Source organism: Lates calcarifer, linkage group LG1, assembly GCF_001640805.2.
Source record: "Lates calcarifer isolate ASB-BC8 linkage group LG1, TLL_Latcal_v3, whole genome shotgun sequence".
Lineage (NCBI taxonomy): Eukaryota > Metazoa > Chordata > Actinopteri > Centropomidae > Lates > Lates calcarifer.
The window spans coordinates 17,873,001-17,892,491 of record NC_066833.1 but is presented as its reverse complement, the minus strand read 5'-3'; the positions used below and the strand labels follow the sequence as shown (position 1 = coordinate 17,892,491).

The 19,491-nt window shown below is 39.5% G+C and overlaps 1 long non-coding RNA gene across 1 annotated transcript in view; it reads right to left on the bottom strand.

Annotated features, from left to right (window-relative positions):
• Positions 1 to 5,640: 5,640 nt before the first annotated feature.
• The window catches only part of LOC108882958 (uncharacterized), a 77,443-nt gene continuing 63,592 nt past the window's right edge, over positions 5,641 to 19,491 (bottom strand). Inside the window, exon 3 of the long non-coding RNA XR_001960854.2 lies at positions 5,641 to 5,846. This is a non-coding gene — a long non-coding RNA (uncharacterized LOC108882958). The remainder of the gene's footprint in view (positions 5,847 to 19,491) is intronic.

Genomic DNA, 19,491 nt, shown 5'->3' with positions numbered 1-19,491 from the left:
TAGTTTTAAAATCTCTGGGGGGTATGAAAGGACTCTAGTTTGAAGGCAGTTTGCAGTTCATTGCATTTTAAAGGTGCAAAGTACCTACAGTCAAATCTGTTAAGACTTGTGTGCACATGAGGAATTTCTATGGTAGTAGCTTTAACAGTTGAGCTTTATAAATGAATATCATGAGATAATTACTTCCTCTCTGATACAGAATATCTCCAGAATCAAAAACAACTGTTGAAACTGACTGCATGATAGTTTTATGGTTTGCAAAGGAATATGCACCCTCTCACAGGTGGACAAGGCAGGTAATAATGAGAAGTCTGGTGAAAATTTCTTATCGCCAACAAATTACATGAAAAGCCCAAAATTAATGAATGAATTGAAATGAATTCATAGAGTACCGCCTTGTACCTAAAGCCTGATAAAAAAAATATTCCTCTGAAGGAACAGATGTATTTAAAATACATTAATAAAAACAGGCAACTTACTTTATTTTGAGTCATTCCCACATACACCATCCTGCTGCTGTACATAATCAGCGTTTTGAAGACAGTCATCATCAAAACACAATATTTGCTCCAAATATACTCCTGTTTGAGTAACATTTGATCAAAAATACAGGACTCAGCTGTTTTAGGAAAGAGTTTCTGTCAGCTCCTGTCGAGCCCAAAGAAGCTGTGTGAGTTGTTTAATGTGCTCATTCATTCAGCTGATATCAAAGTGCATATTTGCAGAAGTTAATGTCTGGATAAAAAGGACACTTTTATTTTACAATCAGTCATCAATGTAAGAAAGTATGGAAATGTTACACATCATGGATTCATCCTTAACCCAGAATAAAACTTGTAGTGTCTGTCTTCATCAGGATATTACTGTGTTGGGTAATTGCCTGATGACAGGTCTATTAATAAACTTATATCTTCTCTGTTTGATTTCATTTTCTGCTGCCAGCAGCCTGATGATGTTCTCATTAGGTTATGGCTGAATAAATTTAATCTAACAAACAGTAGGAATCCAGCTTCATCATCCGTGAAGGAAATTAAAATAATGCAAATAATGCAAATGCAATAATGCTGCAAAATAATGAATGTGTGGACTATGCTGAATAAAATGTACAAGTAAGTGTTAACAAACTGACTCAGGACTCACTGATACTGCTGCGTTGTCAGGCATTAATATTTCTGAAGTCACTGGATTAAAATGTAGGAGACTTCCATCTTCATTTACTCGTTGTTATGGTGAATCGTAGTATCTAATGATGACGGATTTTTTCATTCACCATGCACTAACTTAACTCATAACGAACATTCTCAGGTTTAGTCACTCAGAATTCAGGGTAAACTTCAGCTAATCCAGCCTTATAGGTTAGGTTAGGTAGTTTTGAGTTTATGTGCAGCAGAAACGTTTCAAACCCCTGCAGATTTATTTTGAATCTCCAAATTGCAATACAAAATTTGTTTTGTGTTTTATTTCAAGCTCTAATAGGGATCCCACGGTGTCTTAAATATTCACCCGTTCACCCGGGGCTTTTCTGTGTGGAGTTTGCATGTTCTCCCTGTGCCTGTGTGGGTTCTCTCCGGGTACTCTGGCTTCCTCCCACAGACCAAAGACATGCAGGTTAGGTTAATTGGTGACACTAAATTGCCTGTGGGTGTGAATCTGAGTGTGAATGGTTGTTTGTCTATATATGTTGGCCCTGCGATGGACTGGCAATCTGTCTGGGGTGTACCCAGTGTCTCGCCCAATGTCAGCTGGGATAGGCTCCAGCGGTACAGATAATGGATAGATGCATTCAGTATGAATATGAATATGTCCTTCTAATTGTTTAAAATCTTTTGGGAGGAATGTAATGCCACATAATTAACATTAACCTTTCCATTCTTACATGGTGAGACACAGCAGCTCAAGACCTTGACTCAACTGTGGGAATGAGAGTCTGTTCCAAGGCTGGAACTATTTAATTGTGGCTTTCCTGTGACTCGCATGGAACCAGGAAATGACAGTTTCAGCGAAATTAGTGCGATCCTCACTGTTTTCTTTTCTTTTTTTGAAGACCATGTGCTTCCCTTTCCTGTGTATTTGCTTACACGGACAATCAGGAAAACATGTAGTTTTCACTGGAATGCATCAACAACTAAATGAAAGGTTTAGCCGGAAACAGAAGAAGTTCCTGCTTCAAGTGTATTCTGAATCTGATGATTCTGTTATGATAATGCCGCTTCTCAAACGTACATTTTTAGATTCTGGCTGAGAACACAAGAAGTACCATAGACTCTTATGGCTGCAGGTACAGTAGGAGCAGAATTCAACTAGTATTTCAGTATTAGTTTTTTTCACTCAAAACAAAACCTGCCTGCCGCTGTCCACTACTATCACCTGTTGTGTTGTGAATTTAACACTCTGCCCAGAGGGACTGATGACTCTGGGCCCTGTCTGTGCATCTCACAGGCTGATGGTGGAGCTGTAGGCTACCAGCGCCGGGCGGATTTGTAATCGTGATGAATGTCTCCACAGCAGCTGGTCTGTGATGGAAAGGTAATGAGCACAGGGAGTCTGCCTTCTTGCTGCATGCTGGCTTTAAGGGAGGAAGGTCCCAGTGGTGCCTCAGGTATGATCTTTTCAGTTTTACAACGAACATGAAACCACAGATTCCTGACCTCATGGGCACTGAGTAGAAACAGTATATATATACCAGGAAATGCTGAAGGAGACAGTGAACGATCTTTATGCATTAAAAAACACAGAAAAGCTGCATAATGTACTATTCTATTCTATTCTGCTCTGTTCTTGTCTTTTCTGTTCTATTATGATTTATTCTATTCTCCGATCCACTCTGTTCTGTTCTTTTCTATACTGTTCTGTTCCGTTCTATTCTATTTCTATCTACGCTATTCCACTCTACTGTTATATTCTATTCTGTTCTGTTCTACAACAGAGGAGAATCAAATAGACTATTCTTCTCTGCTCTACTCTGCTCTGTTCCATTCAATTCTATTTTAATTGATTCTATTACTATTCTATTCTTCTTTTTTGTTCTCTTCCATTCTTTACTATTCTGTTCTGCTCTATTCAATTCAGTTCTTGTTATTCCACTATAATTTGTTCCGTATTTCTATTTAGAGCTTGTTCACAATTTTAGGTCGTTACAAATTACTGCTTTTATCAACATATGTAAAACACATGCAATGATCAAACCAAACCTCTGTATCAAAATGTCATTAAAAAAGCTACTGTAATCTGGTATGACTGTTTCTCGTGTCCAGTTCTTATCATCAAGTCACAAAACTTTTACTGCACCATCACATGCCACGCCTAAGGCTGAGGAGCTTGAACATGACTTGTAGCAGTGAAGAACAAGGTCATTCCTATAAAGGTCCAGCAGAGGGTGCAATAGGGTCTAATCATAGGCTTCGAGATCACAGCCCTTGCTGGCAGGGTCATAGTAACTGGACAAAAGGGAAAAGAAACTAACTTTACGTTGCAGCACAGTTCTAAAATTCATTATGGCTTACTCAGAGCAGAATATTTACTGTTCTTGATATACACCTGAATAGCTATCCCACAGATAAAATACGTTATCCCATTTTTGTGGCACTGGACCAGATTTGGTGTAAACTTCTTAATCTTAATGGTAATTATGAGTAATATTTGAATAAGTGCAGACAGAGCTTTTGAAGCAAGTTTATTACATGACAGGTCTTTAATTTCACATTGTTGACATTAAATTTCTGTTAATGCAAATGTAAAATGTAAGAATGTATTGTAGGCCTGAGTGTAATGGTGGCTCCATTACACTTATAGGTCGGAGCTAACCGTATGATAAAACATGAGGATTTACAATATATTAATTGCAAGACAGCACATATCAAAGTGGCCGTTAACTACCCGAGGTCAATGTCATACTGTCTAATTAACCGGGCAGCGGCTGTGTGGTCCTACATGGCTGTGGAAGGTGGAGAGAGCAGCCCATCTCACCCCCTCCACCCCCCCCTCCACCCACCCCTTACCCACCTTTTACTTCCTCCCATTCAGAGACACGCACGCACTTGCTGTCTGAGTTCTTGCATAGAACACTCTGAGACATTCCATTTGCATGCCCGCCCCATCAAGCTGGATGCACTCAGACTGGTAATAAAAGGCATTGACCCCCTTAACCTTTATGAATTACAATTTGTGCCTGCAGCACGTCCTGTCAGAGGCCTCAGAAAAGCAGGCACCTCAGCCGGGGTGTGTGCGTGTTGTTTTGCAGTTGTTAAGGAGAGGGGAAAAGGTTTTTACAGCTCCTCGTCGGAGCTCCTGACAAGCAAGGAGGAGGCGGTCTGACAGCAGAAGCAGGTTAGGGAGGGACTGCAGCGCTGCTGATGGCTCCATGCTAATCTCCATCGCTGGATGCCGCACAAAACTACTGAGGCTCCTTTCTTTGTCAAGACCAAGGATACACAGCCTGTAGGGGCTGCAGTTCTTCTGTGTTCCACCTCTTGATGTGGTACTCTCCTGTACATCAACTGAGGCAGAAGTATTAACTAAATAAGTAACAGATTAAACCAGATAGCCTCTTATGGAAACATCTGGCTTGGATTTCATTTCAAGTCCTTATTAAAAGCAAAAAGCTATTCAGACCTTGCTAAATGTTTCTAGGGAGAAAGAGACAATACAAAAATAAGTCTGAGATGAGAGCACGTGCTGATTTAGGTAAAAAAAAAAAAGGACTGAGCTGCAGGAGATTATTGTCATCCACATTAATATTTCAACAAAATCTGTACTGTAGATTTGAGTTTTATTTAGAGATCTGAGAACAAAGTGATTGTTTGTTTAATTCAGGGAAAAATAATTCCACTTCTTATAAGCAAAAGAGAGCATTCTAAAAACAATATGCAATATTTGAAAAACACATTATCATAAGAGGCAGTAGTTTTGACAGGACAGCAACAAAGGATTCATAACATTTATAACACAGACACTGATTCACATTCAGAGACATTATTGAACATATCTGCAAGTAGAATTTAAAATCCCACTGTGAGTGAATGTTTCTAACTTCAGTTTGTTTTGGAGGTAACTCCAGTAGTGAAGTGCACAATACTGGAAACCAGTCTTTCCCAGTTCAGAGCAGTATACCAATTAGTGATGATGATAAATATCACAGTAGAATGAGAGGGCAGGTAAGAGTAGACTCAGCAGGGTTCAGTGTTTAGAGGCATTAGCAGGTACTCTGACGGTTAACATAGAGCTTTGAGTTCCTTGTTTTGATCATAAAGTTCCCAAAAATATCTGGTGGGTTTAAGATTCAGAAACCTGTGGGTGTAATTTGGATCCCTCTCCTTTATGGAGTTTCAAAGTTTAGTCTTTACAGTATGAAAAGAACTTGTTCTCTTTATAAACTTTATGGTTTATTAAATTATTGGGTCAATTCAAGATTTTCAGAGGCTCACAGGCAACAAGAAACAAACCAGCTAGCAAACATGTGGCAGGAATATTAGATTCATCTTATGTGATAATTCAATGATCACAAAGAAGCATTTATAAATAGCTAGTGAAGCTTTGAAAATATGATGGTGCCATCTCTCCTGGGTGGTACAGTTGATAATAACAAGAGTGATGATTGTGCACCATGATAACACTTGTATTGCTGAGCAACTGCACAGTCTCAGTTTAGGATTTTTTTTTTTTTTCAAGAGAACCAAGATTGTTTAACCTGCGTAGGTCACATGGAGAACCTGGGAACCCTTTTCATTGAGTGCGTAGACAGCCTTCAGCCGGCTACTCCAATAATCCAGAGAAGGAGAACACAGGCAGATCTCTGATACGGCTGGAAATCATCCCACAGAAATGCACCAAGCTACTCCTCTTCGTGTCTGCAAGATTTAAACGACATTAGCATTCACAAAATTGATTTTTCAACAGATCCATAATAACACTGATCTTTGTGCAGCTAGTGAGCAGAGCAGTTGGAAGTGGTGTAAGAAATGCTGAGGCTTGCAGTATCATCAGTCTTTATCCAGACTTTTTAGCTAAGTCTCTAACACCCATATATCTACTGGATGCCCTATGCCTAGAAGTGTTCAACTGAATGCAGTGACTTTATAAAATAATTCCTTAACAGAAATACTATAATACCAATATTGGACTGGGTTTTAAATGAAGTTTAAAACTGACAATGTGTTTTCACTGGTGTGAACTGAGCTTTATTCCTTCCTCTGTTTAACATCAGGAAATTCAGGCAGTGACTGTGTGAACAGGAGCGTGGCTGACAGGGGCAGCCGTGCGATGATTGGTTTACGGATCTGTGCTTTCTCCAGTGACTTCAAGGTCACTAAGATTTACAATCAAATGGCTTATGACACTTTAGTAAAAGCCACCCACAGCTGACGACAGGAAAAGAAACCGAGTCAGGCCACTTTAGACGGATCTGCTTGACCTCATGCTGTGGACCATTACTGGGATGTGCTGTTGTCTGTTTTTATTACAACACCTAACAAAGATATGCACGTTAGTTTGTGCAGACAGAAGGTTGTTAAGGACGGCATATGGGGAATGGATTTGATAGACAGACAGTATATGGTGCACACAGTATAGTAGATTAGAAGAATGGTGCGTTTCAAGCTCCAGTCAAACTGCAGTTACAGTCTACTACACAAAAGAGCAATTAAATATGATTTAAAGGCCAATCTGTAATGGCAGTGTGCTGCCCCCTATTGAAATATTATTGCCCTACTACTTACTATTTTAGATGGTGATTTAGTGTGGTGTTCTGTCTAGTTTAGTTTATTTCAGTTGTTGCTCTGAAATTTAATGGCTGAGTTTTGATTTAAAGACTATTTAACTGCTAAATACGTGCATGCCTGAATGTGTAGACTGTAAAAGCTTTGATCTTTTGTCAAACAAAACAAATATATATTTTAAAATAATGATGGGTCCATAATCTTCAACCTCTAAGGTTATTTACCATCAACATGTCACACTTTAACTAATGTGAATATCCCTAAAAATCACAATATAAGCAAAAAATGAACACAGGCTTTGTTTCTATCATTAGCAAAATCACATTACCGACACTGGATATGAGACTTGTTACACATAAGCTGATATTCAAAGCATGTTTACTTAGCACTCATATGGAACGCTGTTGATTTTTATGGGACGCATATGGCTGCATTTTATTGTGCTCAATTAAATCGCTTTAAACTAGGATTAACTTTTTGGAGCGGCAATCAATTATAAAACATTTCCTTACTTAGAGCTGCTTGCTGTGTGGCTGCTGCAAATGTCTCCTAAGCGCTGCTCACAGACTGGGGTGTCAAATATGAGGCTGTCGCAACAATATTTAGTGAAAGGGCCCTTCCTGCTTTTAATGGCCTGACCTACATCCCAGTTCAGAGAGCTAATAAAGGCGGTCTGGTGTAGGTCCCGGTGCTGCACAATGTCACTCACAGATGCCCAACTCAGCAAGATCCGGAATGCTCAATTAGTTGCTTTTATAGGCCCCATTAATATGCATTAACTCTCATTCCATTGTGCGAGCATAGACAAACAGTCTCTGCTGCCGACATATCAGCCAGGTAACACTGATTCTTCTTTTTTTTAAACCCTATCTAGGACATAGAGTTTTGGTTTCATCATAAAAGCCTTTTATGTCAAATAGAGTGGTGAAGCTGTGGGGTCCTCAGCTGTGCTTAAGTACACATCCTGAGTAGTTAGTCAACGAAAAAACATTTTACTATTTCCAGCTTATCAACTGTTACTATTGTCTGTTTTTACATGTCCTATATTACAACTAATTTACAGTATTTGGCAGTTTAAGATCAACAACACACTTGAAAAGTTAACTTAGGTTTTGACAAATTGTGATGTGCATTATTTACCTTTACCATATAATAAATTGATTGAGAAAGTAAATCAGTGACAAAATGTATTTTTTAGCTGCAGCCCTAAAATATTGTAACTTTTTGAGTCCAGAACAGTTCTCAGTTATAGTAACTAGTTACACTGTTACAGATTAAACCACCTAACAGTGGATAAAACTGATAAAACTAGTTCCACTTCAACCTACCACATCAGTTATACATTAGTGCCTAAAATAATGATAATCAATAATGTGAAATTTGATACTATAACACTCACAGGGGGCAGTTTTCTGCATCAAGTACTTCTGCTTTTGATAAACACAAACTATATTTTGCTAATGTGTTAAGGTTTATATAAATAACATTTTCAAGGCAGGATTTTTAATTGTAATGGAGTATTTTTACACTGTGCTAGTATTGCTTTAACTTTTTAAAGGAGTTTGAAAGTATAAAATAGTGATAGATGTACAGATCCAGTGAAAAAACAATACAAAAACATCACACACAAGGAAGCCAGATCATAACATCTACATAGTATCATTTCCTCAGTCTCAGCTCTGCTCTCGAACCAAGACAACAGATAGCTCACCACAGAAACCTACACAATCTGGTACCACTCCTCCCACACAATAAACCAATCTGGCACACAGCAAGCTGAATCAATCATGGCACTTTATTATCCTGTCACTAGTCTGCTTCCTGCAAGTGTGTTTACCCTGTCCATGGCCCTGCGATTGTGGCTGTTCAGTGTACATTAAGACAGACATAATTGAGATTGTGGGCGGCCGAAAGTGCAGGGCTCAACCTGTTGTCGTTAATCTGTCATATTGTCGAGAGTCACAGCAGCAGTGACCCATAGGAGGCTCCACCTTGGGAGGCACGACTGATGGTGCTTTGTTGTTCATGGCAGAGGGCCTCACCTATTTTAACTTTATTGGTTTGCCACCAACGGAGAACCCAAAGAAAGTGTGATCTATTGCCCAACCTCTGACTTCAATTTCTCTGCTCTGGTCCTAATCCATGTTAGGTACTTTATGATTAGGAGTGACTCTCTTAAAACTCATCACCTCTACATTACATACTAGCATTCATAATTTGAGTGATTAAGCATCGGACTAGGTTTCTTATTTTAAGGTGTTATGATGAAAAACTCAAAGGAGCGAACAGTCATGCACAGCATAATGAAAGCTTAATACTGCTCTTTGTAATATACTAAATTATACGAGGAATCAATTGGAATTAATTGGTAACCCTTCAGATAGCAGCAGTCTCTCTTTAAATTAGATTACTGATGGTTGTGCTGAAAACTCGCCTTCATTTTGTATAAATTAAAGCTCTGGAAAAGCATTTACAAAATAACAAGATATAAATGAATGCAATCGTACTGTTGGAAAAGGTGCTTTTTACAATCACACAACATATTAGAAATAATAGCTAAATCTTGCCTCAGCGGCCTGTTATTAATTACCTGGCAAATAGGACCTGTCTGTTTTGAGACTGAGTTATAGTGGTGGCAAGAGATCACCAAAGAAAATTAAACAGCAATCAAAGTACATTTCTATCATCATAATTCTGATTGTCAGGATCACCTTTCCCAAGATGGCTCGTAACAGCACAACAAATCCTAGTTTTTATTAAGTGGTTCCAATTTGCAGCTGTTCATATTTCATATTTATGTTGTATCACAACAGCGTCATACATGTATTCCACATTCTTATTATTTCTGGTATGTGACGTGATTTATTAGACTTGGAAATATGAGAATTCTGCCATGAAGCTGAATTTAATTGATAGTTAGAGAAGGCGCAGAAAAGAGTAATCTGTGTCGTCCTCTGCGCAGAGCAGCACGATATGCTTACACCACGCTAACACAGAAACTGCAGTGATAACACCAAGCCCCTGGAAGGTTTTCATCACATCATACGTGCCTTTTATCCAGCCTTGATTTTTGCGCTGCAAAAAAAAAAAAAAAATCACAAAGCAATCACTTAAATCTCCAAGAGGATGTAAGTATCTGGCTCTGTGTCTTCAGAATGTGGCTTCTTTTATAGCGGGGGGTTATATCAGCCTGGAGACCCATAAGTTATGAAATGTCAGGATCCTATGCATTCTAATTGAGTGTGGAACAGTTAATGGCTGTGGAAATTCAGCCGCTTGACGTCTTATTCCCCTGTGTGCCATTTCACAGCCAAGCCCATGAGCCTCAATTAAATGACAAAATGGGCCCATTCTTGAAAATAACAACAATAAAAACACAAGACTATATGGCAATAATATCAGGTCTCACCTTGAATCAACAATGGTCACAGCTTGCAAATGGCTAAACAGAGACAGAGACAGTGGGGCCTATGTGAGATGTTTCATAGCAGTAGATACAGGACTATACTGTGGTGGGGCTGCAACTAACTATTATTTTCATCATTGATTACACTGGTGATTATTTTCTCAATCAATAAATTAATAATTTCTGTAAAAAATAGTATGAAAAATACACGAGAACCCAAATTGACATATTACTCCACATTCAAATACTTCAGCAATTAATCAGTTATTGAAATGTACATTAATTTTCTGGGGATCAACCAAATGATAAATCAACTAATACATACATATTGTGTATGTAAACAATATGTTGAAATAAAAAGAATGAGGAAAGGATTTAATTACTTACACTTCAAACTGATGTACAGCAGGTAAAACTCAGCCTGTCCACTGTACCCACAGGACTAGCAGCAGTTTTTTTTCAGACTCAGGCCTACTTTTCTACCAAACTAGATCATGTCCCCCCACCCCCCAACAAAACTTAAAGTTACCTATGTGTTACTGAGTAAAACTTTTAAAATCCAGAATCAATAATGCTTAAACCTAAGCCCATTTTCAGCAGATGTCTGCAATCTATAAATACACATGGAGCATGTCCTATTAAATCCTGTGATATGGTGAGGGGCTAAATATTGACCCAATCCTGATTGGAGTAGATTTTTTTCACACCCTTGCTTATTGTTTTTATGACTCTTTGACTTTAACCCCTTTACTGCTTCACTGATTTCATGCAACAAACAATAGCTTTTCAATAATTCAATTTATGGCTCGCCATAAATGGATTTCAAAGGACAATGCTGTTGCAAATGAACACGGACGATGCTTTTGGCTCCAGCATCACCCTGGTTGCCAGAGGAAAGAGAGAATATTTATTTTACGGTTGCCTCACATTCCCATTAAAACGAGGAAGCTACATTTCCAAGCACGTGGTGTAAATGTAATATACAGAGTTGAAAGAGACAGATGGTAGAGTGAGAGTCTCATGTGGCAACACTGTGCAATGGTACCACTGAAAGCCAGTGCCAAAGAAGAAATACTCCCAACACCATCCAAGGCCAGATTAGATCTATTAATACGCGTTCATGTGTATCTATCACATGCCCCAATACATACATGTTCATGTGAACGGTCAGGTCCTGATACACATCTGGCCACATTTCGTTCATCTCGTTTATTGTTAACACCAAAACACTGAGAAGTTGTGTGTGGGAATGGATCTAAGGCACAAACACAGAAATGAATCACCATCCTATTTATTTATCCAGGCCTTTCTGTCAATCACGGCAATAATCAGAAGTAACTCATTCAAATTTTGAGAAAATGAAGGATGCATTCCCTCCAATTTTCAATTTGGAAGTGGCAACTATGGCCATGATGAATGTCTGAATAGTCCATCTTCTTCCTCTCATTTCTCCTAACCTTTCCTGACAGCTTAGATATTGCCTACCTGGTAATTTGCTCTACAATAATTGTTACTGTGAGATTTCCCCCAGCTTTTAACAAGGATTCTTAACACCCTCTGTAGGTGACAAAATGCAATTACAAACACAAGTGCCCCATCGTGACTGGTCATCAGCAGCTGCCACCTCCATTCCCCAGCCCCAACTGGTTCCATTAATGAAAAAAAACAAAAGACATGCAGACAGATTCGGTAAACATTTGCTGCGAATAAAACTTTAATTAAAAGATATGAAGCTGTTTTATTGATTAACAACATCAGTGATTAAAGTGTACGGCTGACATTTTTTTCCAGGCTTGCTGTTTTGTTCCCTCTCAGAGATCATTTATTATTGCGCGGCCCTGTTTATTGATAAGTGTGTTTGATGAATGCAGATGTGGCTGTTTGGAGAGGGGGCTTGCTGATGGAGCGATCATATTGTGTGAAACACCAGGCTCAGGCAAGAACAGCTGTTGCGGCGCCGTCCACTGGGACGCCATGTTCCACCACCACCCCGAGTGCACATGCAGGCGCGCTGCTGTAAAGCTGCAACCAACATATTCACGACGTCCTAACAACTCTATGAATTTTATGACACATCACCAGAGCTCTCTCATCTCTGTCCAGCACTAAAACCTTAATTATTGAACTAATTGCTATGGCTATATTCATCTCTCTGGTAATCCTTTGGCGATTACATTTTGTGTTCAATATCAGGCTTATCCTTTAATTAAAAGGATTATTAACCTTTAAAATGGAGCCACGTGGGATTAAACCCTTGAATGTTAGTGTCAAAAGCATTATTTTTTCCAAAACAAGCTGAGAATGAGCTACATCATTTCAATCATAATCGGGAGACTGTTGGTCAGATGGCCCCTAGCTGCGGTACACGTTAGCTTTTCTAAGGAGCTGACTTACAACAGTAATAAGCCATCATCCACGTCTCCTTCCAATTAAAGTCTACAGAATGCTGACACATTACACCTGGTGGGATAACAATCAGTGCAAATAGATGGATAATGATACAGTTCTGACCAGAGAGAATCTAAACACAGTGAGAACAAGGTCAATGGGTGAACGAGTCAATGGTAAAAAACTAATTATAACACACACAGTGAGATCTTTGCCACAGCAAGCTTTCAAGGCCGTTCACCTCCGGAGCAGGTGAGTTCAGAGTTCAAAGTCAGCCTAAGTGGAGCGTGATTGAAAATCATTAAAAAATAAGAATGTGTTTCAGACAACAAAGTGGGGGTTGGGGGTTGGGGGATTGGTGTGGCCTGGGTTTGATGACACCTCATTGATCTACATAAAGCTGCATCATGTACACGAACATGAGAAACGGTAAGAAGGAACACATGCTCTGATTAGTACTTGAATACATGAATGTTAAGCTGATACCCTCAGAGTCACGGGTGCCGCTCCTGTCACCCAATGCAGCATAATTTTGTCTGATCAATACACGTCCTCATCAATAGTGCAACAGAACTATTTGGCACCGATGAGGCGAACATGAACCATGAGCAAGAGACCATGATGCTGAACCCCCACCCCATCACCCCCCCATCTGAGCTGAGTCAAGCAGTTAGAATCAAGAGCTGTTTGCCCATGCCAAAGCCACGCTGCATTATCCAGAGCAAGTCTTCATTTGAATGTCCTAATTAGTTAATTAGTTGGTGGTTAAGGATGATATGAGCATCTCATCAATCTCTCTATCTCTAAAAATAAACACCCGGGGACGGAGGCGGTGAGTCATTAGAATACTGATGACTGTGGGAAGTGTCTGTGAGGATGAGAGGTCTGCTTGTGACACTCCATATTTCCACAAACCACCCGGCTCCATAAAGAAGACTAAAGAGCAATCGCTGTGAGCATTGTATGGATGACAAGCCAAGCATGACGTAATGAGTTTACAGAAAGTCTGAGTAGCTCAATTAATATTTTGTCATGCATAGCTTTTGGGGATCCATTTACTTGTTTGTCATTGACGATGAGGGAAAACTGAGTATTAGACATGAGAATGAAAGTTGTTTTCATACATGCAGATCATCAAAATTAGTTCATTTAAAGGAAGCACGTGTTGCAATTTTTACAATTTCAATGAGGCCTTTGTTAAAGGGGTTATTAGATGTCATGTGGACTTTTTAGTAATTACTTTGGGCAAAGTAGCAGCAGTTAGGACAGAGAGTTTGTTCTTCATTTCTGCAGTGGAATATATGAAGGAAAGAGTAGAAAAGAGGGGAGAAGAGGAGGAAAGAATAGGTTAAAAATAGTTAGCATATGGCAGCATATGATTGAGTTTCCAGGGCTCTGAAAATTCACTCTAATTATTCAACGGTATCCCTCTGTCATCCTTCCCTATATGCATTCCTTTGCGTGGAAGTACAAGTGACTCCAACTAATATACATAATTCTGCTACTTAATTGGCACGGATCGGGTGAAAGTGGGCTAGGAAAACTCCTTGGAGACTAATAGGGGCACATATCATTGGCTCCATCAGAACAGTAGTCCCATAGGTGATAGAAGTCAGCAAATATTTCATGAGCTGTACTATCAAAGTACCTCACCTCTAGAGTCCTGTGCACTATCCTGCGAAGAACACTTCTGAAACAGTTCTGCTGTCAGGTGTATTTATAGCAGGCGGGCCGATGACTGATGCTAATGCCACGGAAATTATGCAGTGCACTATTGCTGTCATAACAATATGTTAGACTTAAACAGGAAGGTTAACTAAACTAGTCATTTAAGTTATAAGTGGGCCACTGGCGTATGTCTGCATCCATAGATATGGATTAAGCTGTGCGCTGCAGTAACTCCGGTTGGTTTTCAAAGACATGGTCTTAGATTTAGCCTGGCGTTGATTTAAATAATTTGGTGTTAGATGGAAAGATATGCTCCATGGGGGATTAAGTTAACTCGCCACTGAGGAAGAGGTAAAGGTTACCCCTGTGCATAGAAGTTGGACAAAATAATTTAAATTGCCCATAACATAAAGGAGCAAAGGAATTAGTCTCAGAAATCATGATATAATGTGTTTAAAAAAAGACACTACAACAGTGAGGAAAAGTCCAAATAACAGCTCACTGACGGGGATGTATAACCAGGTTAAAGGGTATTTATTTAACACCACAAGCTACAACCTCAAATTTAACATTTCTCTGACACCACTGAAACTAAATCTATGCATTGTATGTGAGGTGGATGCGTAAGCTGTATGTGTTATAAGATTAATGTATTATGATGCATACACTGGTCTCAGCGTCAAAAACATGAATATTGTCTAATGAACTGTTACCCTTCTTCCAAAGTGCTGTAACATTAACAGAAAGCAAAAGATGTAAACACATGGCAGTGGATCTATGATGGTGAGAGCAGCCATTTTGCAGCAGTCATCAGTGCTGATAATTAGCTCTGTACGGTTTCATAACAGATAGGGAATATGAGGATATTTTGCAGGGCTAAGTGCACCCTAGGGTGTCAGCAGTGTGCATTCGAGATGCTTCTGTATCTAATTACAAAATGTAAAATGCCATCATATACATATTCAAAAACAAAAACTATGAACAAATTCATGAATGGTTTCAGAACAACCTGGATGAACAATTCAGAAGCCTGAAGTACAATTCAGGCTGTGCATGACAACATAAAAAGACAAGCGTTTATTATGAGCTGGATATTCATATTAAATTAGGTGGTTCCAATATTCATTCATGTTGGTAAAAAGCTAAGTATCCTCACAGGATCGACTGAAAAGCTTAGTGTGATTTAGGACTTTGTTGACTTACTGTAGCATTTGTGTAATTTTCAGTAATATACGTGTAATTTTTAACTACAGCTTGCACATTAAAGGTGAAAATTAGCTTGGTAAAGCACTACATTGAGTTTTGTGGTTAAACATTTATCTGACATGTGTGAATGATGAGCGGAAAGACACCAGCATTGTTCACTTGTTTCCACTTTTTGCATCGTTAAGTGCTCCTACATGGTCAATTCCTCCAAAATAAATTTAAAAAGTGTCAAACATTTTTAACTATATGACCTCGAGACTTATACATTTTGTGAACTTAATTTAATTAAGTCAAGAATGCTAATGCTAATTTTTAATTGTACACAACATTACCTGCAAATACAGCCAATAGGTTGATAGAGGAATAGTTAATTTAATTCACTGTTTGCTGTACACTGTATGCAAAAATGTCCATTTTGGCAAAATAATCTGGCAAAATACAATTTTTTTTTTACCTACTAGAAGATTAAGATTTGTGAAATTAAGACTTTATCTGCCAGACCCGTCGCATGCATTATAATTCTGAAATACTTAAAGGAGTATTTAAGCTTGGGGCAGCAATACCAGTCACAGAGTATGTTAAAGTGTTATCACGATCCTCAAGAATGTGTAAACTGTTTCATAAACCAACCAATCTCCCAACAAGTCAGTGTATTCTTACAGGTCAAAGCCCTTTGATCTTTCTAAAATGAATGTAGACTTCCACAAAAATCACAAAATGATTGGTAACTTCCTCTTCCCTTGGTTGCACATGGTGATCAGTGTCAACAGCTGTTTGGTTGAAACCAAAACCTGCTGCAGAACCACTACACTAAATGGTAGGATTGTACCATAATAAAAGGTTCACACTATATCAAAACAAATTGTGGCCACTAAAGGAATCAATTTTTGACATTTCACCTCTATCTATAGAGAGTTCAGTGACCCTGGCTTTTAAATTTACAGCCCTGTGCAGCCTCAATCAAAGTGTTTGTCAGCAACGCATTTTGTCGAAAGTTTTAGTGGAACACACTGCAGATCATGACATGTATGGATTTAATGGGCCCTTGAGCCACTCTTATATATCGTCGTTCACGCAGGATAAATATCTTAGCTCTTGGTGTAATAACACGGGAGGAGATTTGTGGATGAGACCTCCATTTCTAATCTTAGATCTATTAAAGTGCTTCTGAATGAATCATCAAAGCTATTGATGTCACTGTGGGCTTGTTAGCTGGATCCTGGAGTCAATAACAATTTCTGATGGGGTTTGTAGGAATGGTCACAAACACTAACTTTTTATGAGCAATTTTAATATTGTCTATTGAAAAATATATATAAAGTGAGCATATGCTATTTGTACTTACATTTTGTTTCTCAAAGATTAGGAAACATTTGATGTTTTAAGTTATGTAGGAGAGTGAAACAATGAAATGTGAAATGGTTCAGTTCAGTATCTTACTGTGTTTTTGTAAAGTTAGGGCACTTCATAGCACAATGTTTAGATGGCAAGTCAGCAATCAGGAAAGAGGTAAGATACCGGCAGAGAGGAAAACAGCAAATATAATCCCAAATCTTTCTTTTTGTTGGAGCAAACACAACCCATGGCCAGGTTGCTTTTGAGAATCAGAGAGAAGAGAACTACTCAAGCTGAGGATTCCCTCTAAGCAGCAGAGATGACTTTCTCCATCGCGGTGAGAGGCTGTTCAGTTAGCCCGGGGAGAGGGATCATGAGTACAATATTGACTTTAAATTACAGCAGTAGCTGCTGCTCATGCTGTCTCAGGACCATGCTGCGGATCAAACACAAAGATCAGGCCAGGATTAGGAGAAAGCCACTGACAAGCGCCAGAGCCGCCTCTCTACTGCAGCAGCACGCGCATTCACACAGCACCCCCCAAATCTCACACTAAGCTCTCCCCCGCCTCTCCACGTGTAACACACAGACCTTACAGTCGTCTCATTTAGATTTCAAAGGCAAAATTGATTACAAACTAAATCATCTAAACACAGGGGGTAAAGGCGGCAGGTCGTGTGTGTGAAGACTTTGTCGGGACAGATCTATTCTGAGGGCTGGAGGATGGCAACATTTCCTCCCTGAAGGTGAAGACTCTCACGTTTGCTCACAGGATACAGCCGTGTTCTTGCACGCCTTGTAACTGGGCTTTTATTTTCCCTTTCCTGGCAGTTAAACACAAATAACAGCATGGATGATGTGCTGGGATTCATTGTCTGTGCTCAGGGAGGAGTGCAGGATATGACTGGTGTGATAAATGATCATGCCTTGTGCTTGGCGTGACAAAGGAACTGCGGCACAATCTGCATGTGCTCCATCCTTTTGCCATCATTAGGTGTAATTGGGACTCATGGCGAGGCGTGTTCTTTTTCTGCTGTGGAAGTACCAGGGAATGAAGTTGCTACTTGTAATAGGACAAGCTACAGAGGCAAGACACGTCCAAGCCACTGCTACAGCACTAAAACTATGTCCTAATATCACACCGCCTCTGTCAAATCTCCTAAACTCTAATGTCAGACCAAATCTATTGTCACATCAAACAGCACTTTTTGATGTTGACCTTCCTCTGTCTGAGGAGGCTGGAGCATGTTCCTTCACTCTAAATGCACTATTATGCAAAAAAAAAACAAAACAAACATAAACACCCAGTCAGGCACTGATTACAGTGCTGCTCATTAGCTATAATGGGGATGCATGTGGAATTTACAGCGTCGTGTAACGAGGTTAAAAACAGACTCATGAATTCTAGTATTCATGCAACCTTTTTTCCTGCAGCACCATTATTCATCATTAAGACAAGAATATCCAAACAACACAGCTGAGGGGTAAGTGAGTGTGCAATTTGCCCCTGTTTGTCAGCAAAATACCCCTAAAAACCCCCACATGCTCTCTTAAAATGCAGTGAAGTTCTAGCAGCAGCAACAGAAGAGACACAAAGTCTTTGTTTCGTGACCTCAGTCTGTATATCCTTTCCCCTCCTTTGAATCAAAGCCCCCACACCATCTTTAGCATTTAGAATTAATTGCACAGTTATCCTCAAATTAATTCCTAACTGTTTTACAACACACAGAGAGAAAAGGGCAAACCAATTATTATTCTGTTTTCACCTTACAGAGGGGGATATTATGCAAATGATCTTCTCTACATGAGAAGGAAAAGGGGCTTTATTTTCCTCAGCAGATGCTGCCTAGACAGTCTAGCATTCTGTGGGGGACAGGAAGTGGGGATGCTGTGAAGATCTGATCGCTCCACCTGGCTTCCTACTGACTCCATATCCAAGCAATAATAGAAAACACACTGATTAATTATTTATTTCAAAGAATCATTTTTTCTATATCTCATGCTGGACAACTAAGGTTAAAAGGAATGTTCCAAGTGCTGTCTGGAAGTATTTTACAACTTCTGCACTTACGAGCTAGAGGTGTTTCTTGATGGAAGACAAAGTCCCCTGGGCTAGGCAGACCTGCAAAATATTTTATTTGCTACTTTCCCAGGAAGAAAATACATACTAAGCCCGAGCAGCGAGCCTGTGAGCCAGACATCACGATTTGTGGCTGACAGGATGGCAATGCTGGGTTTCAGGGAAGACAGGGGGCATCTCACCTCCCCCGGCTGCTCCGCACTTCTGACCACAGCGAGTGTTTATTAATCTGAGACCTTGAGACCTCGAAGAAGTTGCTAAATGAAAACTAAAACACAGGCGCGGAACATCTCCAACTCCTTAACAGTCAAGAGCCATAATGCTTTGCAATGAGCTGATTTAAAACCAGCCTCTTCTTCCAAGGTGGAACAAACAAAAGCTTTAATGAGCTGTAATGATGAGCTGAGGTCAAAGCACTTATCATCTTTACAAATCAGGAGAAGATGTGCTCATGGAAATAAGCTCCCATGAGTATCCATCATCACCTCAAAAAACTGCATGCAGCGGCACAGCTCCAGGTGCTTGAGCAAATTGGGCTTTCGATGTGGAATGGATCAAACACCGGCTCAATATTCATTATTCTCTCTGACTGTGATCTGCTGCGGTTCTGCGAGTGGGTGAGGGTAATTGTGTACCTCATTGTGCGCGTGTTTGGACCAAACTTAATCATGATGTCAGGCTGTTAATAAAAGGTT